Source organism: Anopheles aquasalis, chromosome 2, assembly GCF_943734665.1.
Source record: "Anopheles aquasalis chromosome 2, idAnoAquaMG_Q_19, whole genome shotgun sequence".
NCBI classification, from domain to species: Eukaryota; Metazoa; Arthropoda; class Insecta; order Diptera; family Culicidae; genus Anopheles; species Anopheles aquasalis.
The window spans coordinates 65243147-65255646 of NC_064877.1; positions in this window are offsets into that span (position 1 = coordinate 65243147).

Sequence of the window (12500 nt, forward strand, 5' to 3'; positions counted from 1 at the left end):
GAAATTTCACCCAACGAGACTGGAAGTGAGAGAGAAAAGCCGAGACCACTTAGGCACGAACTAAACCAATTGGCCACCACCAACACCTACCGGTGACCCTTTCACTGAGCTCTTGCTGGAACGATAGAGTACTTGCATGAAAAATTCACTCCCAAAAGACGTGCACAACGGGAGCTAACGTGTAAAAATCTGTAATTTAATTTCCTGCAGTCCTCTGCGCTACGGGACTACTTTCGCTTCGGATGAATCTGTCTCCAACGGGTCACAGCCCGTCCCCGTCCACTCCATGCCTCGGTACACCGGAAAACGGACGGAATCGAATCACATTTCCGGTTCCTGGAGGCGGGCTCGTTCCGGGCATCATCATCACCACCACCATCATCACATACTCCCACTTTTCGTGAAGAAAAACCAACGGATCCTCCGCCGAGGCGGAATCCCAAAGTCCCTGTCGCCCGCCTCAGTACTTCCGATGGCGTATTACGAGGCCAGGCCGATACGTAGGGACGCTCTTCACTGTGCGGGCATCGGGCTCTGTTTGACGCTCTGTTTGATGTTTAGCCTGACTGGCTGGCTGCAAACAAAAATAGCGGGCATCCTTTACAGTGCTGGTGCTGGTGGTGCTGCTGCTGAGCGTTGACTGACTGATAGCCCTGGGATGGGAGCAAATGGCATGCATGTAGGAGGGTAGTGTCCTCGCCGTCAGCCAGTCTGTCAGGCGGCGGAGAAACGCGGGAGTGGAGAAAAAATCAAGAGGGGGCGTTTGATTTACTGACGGCGGCCGGTTTTCCCCCGCAAACAAAAGCAGAACCGATCCCACGTGGGCAAGCATAAGAATACGCACGCACACCAACGCAGAGAAGGCTGTATCACGAGCACGCACAACACCACACGACGACAGCAAGGAAGGGACGACAGCGCACCGCTTAATGGCACGGGCTTTGATGAGTCATAGATGACAACTTGATGGTGCAATTGAAACCCCCGACTCGCCGGAGTTGCTTCTGGTGCTCCGTGAAGTACGCGGTACGTGCCAGCATCCTGTCCCGTAAATCGTATCGTTGGTTTTAAGAAAGTGGAATCATCCCGGGGTTCGCTCATCGTCGTCGGCACGCTTTTTTTCCCGCACAGTTCTCCAATCTAAGCATCACCTCCTCGTGCGTGCCAATGATTTATGAACGCTACATCCTGGAAACACCAGCTCTCTCTCTGTCTTTCTCCATCACGCTTCAATATGCTGATCCTTTTTGAAGAAGATTTTCGCGTCGCTATGGCGCGTAATCGTCAACCGACCACCATTTGTAACGGGACGCGCATCATCGTTGAGCAATCGGACTCCATCTCCATCCCTTGGCGTCTGCTTTCAACAGACCGCTTAGCGCTTGTCAACCAGGCCGCTCCAGGACGGCCAGGACTCGGGGTTCTCTGCATTATTAATCACTCCAGTAAACATCATAAATATAGAGACAACTTTTTATTTCCCATTTCCTGTGCTCCCCGTGGATGCCGACGTGGCAAAGCGATTCTAGAACGTCACAGACACTGACACACCGATCGGAATCGGAACTGCATGGACATCACACGGCACCGAGGCTCTCTGTCTGGGGTGGAATCACTTCGGATGAGCAACTTCGGAGGTCATCCATGAGGTTAGGGGGAAAGTTTTAGTCTCCGTTCGCAAGCGCCACTCCTCCAGCTCTGGAACTGCTTGACCAACAATCGAATGCCATACCGCGTGGTAGTACCTTCCCAACTCGGCCAGCAAGACAACCCCCCTTGGCCACTAAACGGCGAGTGGCCCGGGCCCCTGGGGGAATTGGAAAACTTTTTAATAGTTTTATGGTTTATTGTTGAACTCGATAACAATATAAACAAAAGTTGGCTTCTCGCACGCTCTCGTCTAGCTCGAGAATCAAACCCAATAAATGGCTAAACCGCTTTAGGAAAAGGCGAACCGATTAGGAACTAGGGACGTCCACCAACCGACAGGACTGCTGCTGTTGCTGCTGCTGATCCTGCTAAATAGGATACAAAACTTGCGGCCCCAAGACAACAGCAACTCCTTGATGTTCGGGCCCTTCCTCCCTTCCCGGAGCTAGTCAAAACCAAGGGGGAGAATATTCTGCCCGCTTTTAATTGTTATCGTTGTAGTTTCCTTCCCCATCCCCTTAGGAGGTTGAAAAGTTAACGCGCAGCCGATAAAATTTTATCCTTGTTCCAATCGTGCATCCTTTTGCGGCAGTAGTACGGTCAGCTGTGAAGCCAATTTCGTGGTGAACCGTAGCAAACCCTCCTGCGATTGCACAATGATCCGCCCAACTGAATTTTCCAGCCCAACACCACCGGTACCCTCCGGCCCCTGGCTTTGGTGGGGAGATAAGCGATAAAAACTCCACAGTCGCTGCTTTCCGCATGCATGTGTGCGTGCGCGTTGGTCAATCTCATTTCATCAACAACCTTCAACCTTTAGCATGTGTAGAACGTTCTTCTTGGCGCCCTCTCCCCCGGCAACCATTTTCCAGCCCACCGATAAATGACTTCTGATAAGCGAGCGTAGAGATTTACAGCTAGCCCCTTGTCTAGCCAATGAGGCCGTGCTGGATCCTGGGACGCTCGTCTTTCATCGGTTTACGATCAGCATGCACCGTACCGACTCGTACGACCTACGACTGCTGCTGTTTGATCAATTGGCAGAACGATCGATCGTCCCCTTTCCCACCACCAAAATGCAATCCAATCCACAATCATTAGCATAAGAATGGTTGCACAAGCAGCACCACTGGCAGTTGAATAAAACATTCACTTTGCTTGCTCGCATCGCTTGCGGCCGCAAAGGTGTGGCCGAAATGCCGAAGAAAGGTGTGAACTTTGCTGATGCTCACCGTACACGAGTTCACCGGACTGGACAGATTTGTATACGAAGCACCCCGGGTCATGCAATATCAGACCACCTTCCGAACAAATCTCTCTCTCCCTGGTGGCTTCGAGTTGGAATAATCGTAACCCCCAAAAACCCGTACATGACCGAGCGCGCTGATATGGCGCCACCCCCATTTTGCCTTTGCTTTTGCCAGCAAAACAATATCGCCATAAATCTTTCCAATTTTCACTTTCAATAAAAGCGATTTGCAAAACACTCACCGACCAGCGGCTGCCTCCCTCCCCCAAAAATAACAAAACACTGGCGGTGGTCGCGTGATCCGCAGCAAGCCATCCTTTCGACCGTTTTTTGGCACGGCAATCCGGCATCACGGGCTTCCGTCCTTCTTTCCGTCCGTCCGTCAGTCAGTAGCCGAGTGTCTAGCCGCTAGAGCCGAGCGCTCGAGGTCGTTCCCATTCTGTGGAGGGTTTGCCTTTCCGGCCCTTCGGACTGGCGCACTCCAAATTTCATTTTGTCTAAAAATGGATGCATTCGGAGCGGGGGTGAGGACGATAGGATAGGAGTACTACCTATGCAGTCAGGCACACGGCCGGGGCCGAGTGGAAAGCCATGAAAAATGGGAGCATGTCTCTCATGTTCGGCATACTTTTGTGGCAGATCGACAACTATCCTGGCGGTTCTGGTGGTGGCGAAGGTACGACTGCGGTTCGAACAGTGCTCGGAGCTTTCCGCTGGAAAACTGCTCCAGGCTGTGATGGGGCCGACCAGGGGCGACTTTCGTCGACTTTTCCATCGACGACGACGACGACGATGACTGCGATGGCCACGCTGGGGAGTGTTGTAATAAATTTTCTCTCCGCTTATTTATGTGTGCAATGGATGCAGCCGCCCTCCTAGAGTGCACTCCCCTCGAAGCAACGCGCGTATATGTGGAAGTCGTCTTTTCACAATCCATGATCATCCACCAGCCGTGGCCACCCTTAGAATGGCCGTGTTCTGGAGTTCCTCACATCGCTCCACGGGACGCCCGCCAGGCCAGACGCGCGATGGTGCGTTTGTCTGCAAACATGCTCACCACTTATGCGCTGGCCTTTCCCCCACTGCCCTCATGCACGCGAAAAGGATTGTTCGCGGGATGTGTGTGCCCGTGTCCGTGCTTGGTTGTGAGCATTTTGTTTGAGTTTTTCTTCGGAAAAGCGTAAAAGCGATTGTCGTTTCCGATGTTTCCCTTCAACTCCGAACCGGACTCCGGGTTCGGACTTATCAGCACGTCTGGGAATTAATTTCGACTTCCAGCCAGGGGTCCATCCGCGAGCGAGCGACCGAGTGAGTGCAAAGAGTACATTTGCTTTCCTGTTCCTGTTCCTGCCGACCTCCCGTGTTCCTCCTTGGATTGAATCGCCATTTGGCAATTGCACGGGAAAGTGTAACGTGCAGCAGTCTTAGAAACACAACCCACCGGGCCGGTTAGTGAAGAAGAGGTGGTGGTTGCGCGGCGACTAACACTCACTCTAACAAGTCGCTGGCTCTCTATAAATATCCGGCAGTTTAGTTGTAGTGAATGCGCCCGGAAAACGCATTCCCCAGGAGTGAAAGAAATCCTCGGGCTTCCGTTTCGTTTCGAGATTCGGATTTCGATTTTAATGCACCGGAAGGAAGTTTCAAGCCAGTGGAACCGTGGCAACCGTGCAAGGACGCAACGCCACCAAACAAGGAAGGGCATGCCCTTGCCAAAAGAATTGCTTTTACGATCGCTCGATGGAGGCAATCTCGGGGGCATTTGCCGATCGATCAAGCGTTTTGTTGGATTTTTGGCAATAAATTCCCGGGTCAGACGATTTTAATTACATTTTTTTTATTTCTGGGTTTTCTGTACCTTCGAGATTTGTGGCAAAGTATCAAATACATTTGAAGTAGCACTGCTTTTAAATTTAGCATCAATTTCTAGCGTACGATTTTTTATCGGTTTAACAAGTGTATGATTGGATGAGGCAAGCATTTGCAAAAAAATATTTTCCACATTTAAACACAAAAAAGGAAAAATAATTTTTCATTACCGTTCCGCAGCCGTACGTAGTGGTGCACTAACAGTTTAAAATTGCATCCTTACACGATATATTTGACATTATTGCTTGCACTAATGTCAGTTGGACTTTCAAGCTGCTTTACCGTCAAGACGCTGTTCAAATCGGTGGCAAAAAAAGGCAGCATCGAAAAACCTGTGCTACGAAGCAATCGGAATGCGCGCCATAAAACAAAGTTGCAGACATGTTTAACCCACTCCCTGCTGGGCAGCAGCTAAACTATGTTCGTGCATTAACATGAATCCCATGAACACCCGTGCACCGCTAGCCGGAATGATGCCTTCAGCGTATGTTGAGTAGCTGGCTAGCTGGGGAGAAAATATGCAAAAAAGCATAAAGAAACAGCCCGCCCAGACTGGACTGTTTGTGGTTTACAGCCGGCAAAACTACGCGCCAAGAGTTCGGGGAGCGCTGAATGGACACCAGACCTGCTAGCCTGCCGAGCTGGCGGTAAACAAATTCTGTTGAATCTGTTTTTTCTGATTTCTTTTTTCCATACTTCCAATGCGGAGCAGGTTCTTTGGAGGTCCTTTCTAAGTGATTGCAGTGTGAATTCTTTACTTGCACACAGGCTACCGAGGTGTTCGCCCTTTCGCCGAGGCGCAACGTTCCGGTTTCGGCGACACGAAGGTGAAGGTGAACGCAAGGAGCTCAGCTCAATCCAACCGGATAGGCGGAGACCACCGCAGACGGTTCTAATCTTCGTTGGCCGCGGGCCAACCACCACGGGCTGCCATCGCTTGTTACGGTTTATGTAACCCAACGGCTTTTATGCACATTTACCATGCTGATAGCCACCCCACCCTCACCGACCGAGTCCCATCCACCAGTCTGTTGAGTTTCCTTCTCAAAAAAAGGGGAAAGAAATACGAAAATATGCACCTTCTTTGTAGAATATGCTTTAATGTCAGAGCTTCGCTGCTTACCTCGACCTCGCCGTCGATGGTTTTTCATTTTGTAGAAACTATTTTCATGTCAAAGGGTGGCGTTACTGACAAACCCAGACCCCAGCGGACGGGCTCGATCGTTCACTTTTCGATGCTACTTCCACTGCATCTCTCTGTCAACACAACAGTGTGTATCGTCGATTTATTGATTCGACAATATTCTCATCATCATGTTCATCATCATCATCATTATCAACTTTGGTAGTAGCGGCGGGCCGGTATCAGTGTCCTCGGCCGCATACAACCGCTTCATGCAACCACTTAGCGGAGCATCAATATTTTCCCAATCAACTTCCATCAATCGTCTCACATTTCCATTTTCGCTCGTCGCTGCCGGCGCTGCAGCTCTGCTCAGGTTGCTCGAAAGAATCGTTTACATATTTGAGGCTGATGGAATGGAAACGAGGCAAGGATGACATCGGGAGAGAGGTTCGGGGACGGGGGTGCAGATTGCATTTTGTAAAACAAATAAATCATCTCCGAGATTACAATGGAGCCCGATGATGGGAGCGAAGTCAGCCCCACTGCATCAATCAGCAGTAATGGAGTACACGGACCAACTATTTCCATAATTTTCCTCTGCTCTACTACAACTCACGGAACTAAAGGTACGGTGTAAGGGAATTTTTATTTTACTTCTATCCATTTCGGGAAAATTCCATTCCATTAAATGAATCATGATGAATCACACTCGAGATGCGATTTCCACAAATAAATTAAACGATCCTGTTAAATGATCCATCCCAAAACCACCATAACCGGTACCCGTACCGGTTCTGTGTTCGTACCGAAATCCTTCATTTAATTCGATCCATCATCAGCCGCTCTGATGCCGTCTATCAGGCGTATTAACTGAGCATCAATAGATCATCCGATCCGGGTCTTCGCATCACATTACCAAGATCGATACCAACACGGCACGGCCTTTGTTTATTTACAACAACTTCATTCTGAAGCTATTAAAAGTTGCTTCTCAAACTTCACGCCAGCAGCACACAGAGTTACACAGCGTACCTTCAGTTCTTTTTACGAAGGGAGAGTTAGTGCTGCAACAACGGGGAACAAGTAAAATATCAAACAGAGGGTAGCCGAGCGCAATGTTATGATTAAATACGTTTCAATCCCCGTGTTTATGATGCGGGGCGCTCTCTGCGTGGCGAGAGTGCCGAACAGCGCACATGCAACCCCTCCGCTACGAGGAAGATGCTGCATGCAGAGCATAACAGCCAGGGAACTCTTCTTCTTTTTCTGCTACTTCTTCCTTGCTGGCCATGTTTTCCTCCCGGTTACCACGTGCAGCTGTTCGCGGCTGAGCCGTAGGTGAGTCAGCGTGGAAATTACGAGGGGAATAGTGTACTCGATGAGGAGATGAGGACCGCGAGAGCATTACTTACGTTCTCACTGTGCCAAGATCGGCACCGTATCCGATCGGCCTCATACACTTGATTTCTGCTGATCGTGATCGTAGAATGAAGAGAGTGTGCGGGGCCAAACTAATTTACTCGCTCCGAAATGTTAAAAGATCCAAGAATCCTTATTATCTGTCATTAGCGCCAAAACACATGAAACCTGCGAACGAAGCGATTATCCTTCGCACATGCTAAACTAGCGCACGATCGCACCCATCTGGTTCACTTCAAACGTTAATAGATCGCCGGCTGCCCCTTCTCGCATCTCGAGTGATCGGATTTCGGATTTCTCTTTGATCTGCCTTTGATGGTGATCGACGACTGCTTTACCATTTGCCCGACTTGCTACACTCGACACTAATCACCACTTATCGGTTGCCACTAGTGAGAAGCGTACCATTGAGACGAGTTGGTTCACTGATTCCTCAACATTCCAGTGCACTTAGCTCGTCCCGCCAGTGACCGAACTGATAACAGCATCACTTGCATCCAGCATCATCTTCACTGGCACCGGAGCGCATCAGACAATCAACAATCAGAGTGCAGCAGCGGACACTCAAGCACACTGGAACCCCTTATCATGTACCGGTAAAGGGTTGATTATTTACACTTTCACTATCAGCAACGGCAGCAGCAGCGGCAGCAGCAGCAAAGAATGGAATCCAAAGCGCAAGCAATCTCTGTAGCATGCTCCCGCGTCCAGCATGAAAACACGCACCCGCACCATCCGGTCTGTACGCAAACACGCAAGCGACGTCGTCAGGGCGATCGTTCAGAGTCGAAGCATCTCTCCCGAGCCGTCGGAGGGTTTTGTAGGACACGTGAAGTTAAACTGAACTGAGCAACGGATTTTTCGAAAAAACACGTTCCCGCCGCCGTAGCGTTCGTTGCGCGCGCGAACAAACCCGAATTCCCGAGGCCGATTCTCCCCGGTCCGAACACTGCCGGCCGGATGGCTGGAGAATGAGTTCCGACCAGCGAGAGCGAACCGAGTTCGGCTCGAACCGGGTTGGATCGGAGCGGATTCACTGCGAACGTGAAGCATGCGTTCACGTCAGACTTCGGTTGGGCGGGAAAACATGTTTCTGACTCGTGACCGAGAAATTCCGGTGCACGCAACATTCCGGATCAGGCGAAGAATGTTGCACGGTTAACCCGCGTGGTTTGATCTTTCTTATTGCTGATTATTTCAATCAACTGGTAGTACTTTGATTTCTATTAACCTTTTTTCATAGACAGAATAAAACCATCTACAGTATCTCAGTTTAATTTGAAGGAAAAAAAGTCTATTTGAGCATCAAACTGAAGCGTTTTAACTGAAACTTCAATAACAGATGCGATCTCTACATTATTTTTATCTCTCATTCTTAGAATCTTTTATTTCCAATCGGATCCTTCGTATTGATGGTTCCTTCGTTAACCTGATCGGCTACGTTATGAACTATTACATTGAATGCTGCCGCTTGTTTCATGACTGTTTCGATTAGTTACGTTGACCTTTTTCGTTTATCCGTTGAATGTCTCTTCGCTTTAGTGTCAGCATCTACATTGGAATCAAACATAACTGGAGCTATACGATTTTCTTTTGTAGAGCAACATACTTTACGCCAGATCTGTTTGAAATAAACACGTTATTGTTCTATATGTGATTTTTTTGAAGTATTCTTGTGTTAGAAATTGTAGTAAAGAAGCTTTCAGCGATAGGTTCGCGAGGTCAGGTGTGGTTAAGAATTTTTAAAAACCTCTTTTTGTAGATATTGGTGCAGATATTTTCTTTTCTTGCCTTTTTGAAAACATTTCATTAAAGATTGACCACATTTTGAACAGCATTAATAGATTCATTGGTTACTATTAGACGACATGTCTCGTGTTTTATTTTTGGTTGTTTGACAGAATAAAATCCAGAAACCTTAGTTAAATTTTATGCAAAAACTCAAATTCAACTTAGAATAATGTATAAAATGTTTAAGACACAAAACTGTTAGGTAACAGCGTATTTACCAAAGGGATTCAGCAATATTATAGCTAATTTTATTCATTTTTTTTTGGTACCTCGACCATGCGCCTCCATACGCCTCGTTTTTTATCACAGGTTCACAAAGATCCTCCTTGGAAAAATGGTATAAGAATAATTGCAGATTACATCGAAAGAGATTACATTACATTTTATATTAAAAGAAATAAAAGCCGATTGATTTTAACGTCACAAACTCACAAAACACATTTACACACAATCAGCGCCTCATAATATCATGTACAGTGTGTCCAGATTCCAAACGAAATGAAAAGGTTTGGATATTTTCTAAAGGCAGTTCGTTAAATCTACCCAATCGATGAGAGTGACAACCCATCAGACGATCCCGAGAATCACACCCCCAGAGGGCGAAAAATCTTAATTACGTGTGAAACTCCTCAAAGACTGTCCACCCCTTGGAGCACCGAAAAACCGCCCAGCAGGAGCTGCTCATTATTACACATTTATTTCTAATTCCAGGCCGCTTGTCATCATTACGCGAATCATCAACTGTCCACTGCACGGCCCTCCCCGAAAACTGCAGGCCAGTTCCGTTCCCATTCATCATGGAACGACCGAGACTGGTTTGCCCTGGCCTTGGTCCGGTAGCCGGGCGGGCCACAAGCACACCTTAAAATTACACCATCATCTTCAAAGCCACCGGGGGCCTGTTGGGTTTTGGATTTGTCACCGGTTCCGTTCTAATAGGGATGAAGCCGCCACGCCATGACCACCAAACTACACGCTGCTTTGAACCTTTTCTCCCCGTGGCATTCAATCGTTCAAAAGGACCTGCTTTCACGCTGGCTGCTGGAAATCGAACTGGAGAGGACAGAGAGAGAGAGAAAGAAAGCAAGAGGAGAAGTACAACAAAAAAGATTGAAGCATACATCCCCTGCGGCCAAACGACGGTGGCAAACGTGTGGCAACGAGCGCTTCAACAATGCTCCCGATTCGTTTTCTTTCGATTCACTTTTCTCACTTCCGACGACCCCACCGCGACGTCGACGACAACAACGGACAAACGCCGGCACAACCGACCGACGGATGGCGGCCGTTTTTCCTCACCGTTCCGATCCGATTTCGCCCGGCGTGGCCCGAGGGGATATTGGCAAACGGCAAACGCAGAAAAACGGGGACGCAAAAGGGCCCCTGCTTTCTTGGGGCATCCTCGAGGACGCACCAGCAGCATCGGCAGCCGATCAGAAAGATTGGCGAGGATGGAAGCGGAACCGGCGGAAAATACAACAGCATGCCTGCCATACGCGAATGCGGATCCGGAAGCACGGGGAAAAGAATTATAACAAAGCGACAACTTTTTCAATTAAGACATTCCGGAGATTTGGATCGATGGTGACGATGGGTTTTTCGGTGGCCAATAAGGTCGCCCATTCGAGGACGAGGATGGATGCCGCTACTACCCCTGCACCCGCCATGCAATCGTCGCCGCTTTCTGTGACGATTCAATTGGAGAATGTGATTTCTCCCTCCCACCCCCCCCGGGGGTTCGGGGTTCGGGTTCGACATCTCCATTGCTCCGCTCTACTCCGCACGCTCTGGTTCTTCGCGATTCCCGGGGCCAGCTCGAAAGGTAAGGAAAACGTCGGAGAAAATCCATCCTCGCCAATCGCTGGCTGGCGATGCCCGCCTCGTTGACGCTGGTTTGGAATTGATTTGTACCGGGAGCCAACCGGCCAGGCCAGCCGGGACAGCAACAAACAAGAAACAACGCCCGGTCCTGAGGTGGCGGAAATTGGATCAGATTTTTTTTCTTCTTGCCTTCGCACCGCTCCATTCCGTGGCAATACAATAAATTCTCGATGTTGCCCGGGTGCTGCCCGGGTGCTGCTATTAATTAGCTGCAAAAGACAGAAACGTACGGCAGTGGCGTTCGGTGCCGTTTCCGAGCCGTCTTTTCCGTCCAACAACTTGTGTAATTCATCAACCAAACGTTGTGCCGCATTTCGTTTTTTCGTATTGCTCTCGCTCTCTCTCTCTCTCTCTCTCCGTGCATAGGAAGCATGCGGCCACAATGATTCTGCTAATGGTTTAATTTCATTTAAACTTGGGTCTTCGCATCAGTAGATTGTGACTCCTTCGGCCGAAACTTTGTCACCTTAGCTAGGGCGTGATGGTGACGTGCTGTGCGTAAGAGCTTAAGTGCATTAGTTAATTAGCAGTCAATTATTGTGAACAATCAAACACAACTCACTGTCACAAAACATCAACCATTTGTCATCTGTCGGTATGAAATGTTTGGAGTTTCGACGTGTGCGTACACGTTTCATGGGCTGGCACGATCCAATTATGCTCTCGAAGCCACCCAGAAACTGCTGCTGGATAAACTCGTATAAATGTCAGTTTAAAAGGAAAACGTTTAAAAGTTCCAAACAGCGAGTTTGCGTTCCGGAACAACGTAAAGACAATGGTGGAAGATGGAGGCTCCCGGTCCCGATCCGCTGTCAGAAAGCAACAGGCCAGGTAGTAGCAGTGTCAGGTTTACGAGTTCTGCAACACATCATGTACCGCGGTTTATGAGTTTTAAAATCTCTCTCGGTACCGACATGGCCCAGTTGGTAAACCGCCATCATCGGCCCTAGCATCGGGTGCCATCTTATTACAATGTTCATTTACGACTAACCCTTCGCTTAAGCCCGTATGGCCACCGTTGGGTTTGGGTTTTTGATTTCACCACACACACCGGCCACCGCATCCAGCCAGCATCCAACGCAACATATCCGTTGGGCACATCCTGGCTGACATCATCCAGCAAAAGGGGCGGGGGATGAAAAGCTGGATTTAAGTCCGGAATGGAGGTCCGGGATTCCGGAAGTGCCTGTTCTATTTCACCAATTTCAGCACTCGACTAGCTCGCTCGCTGGCGCTGAAATCGAATGGAAATTGTTAAACGGTTGGTTCTTCCGTTGGCCTGGTTCCCCCTCGTGCCTGCCAATCCGACACGCTGACACGCTGATGGTGATGATAACCTAGATATTACCGAACCGATAGGCACAACGTACGCTGACAGCCACCGGGAACCCCGATGCAGTGGACCATTTTCGCCAAATCAGCAATCGTTCGCTGAGATGGGGGCAGTAGGGAGCCGGGGAGTTGGCAGCCAATGGCTTGGCACAATAAAATCATTATGTTTTAATATTCATGATA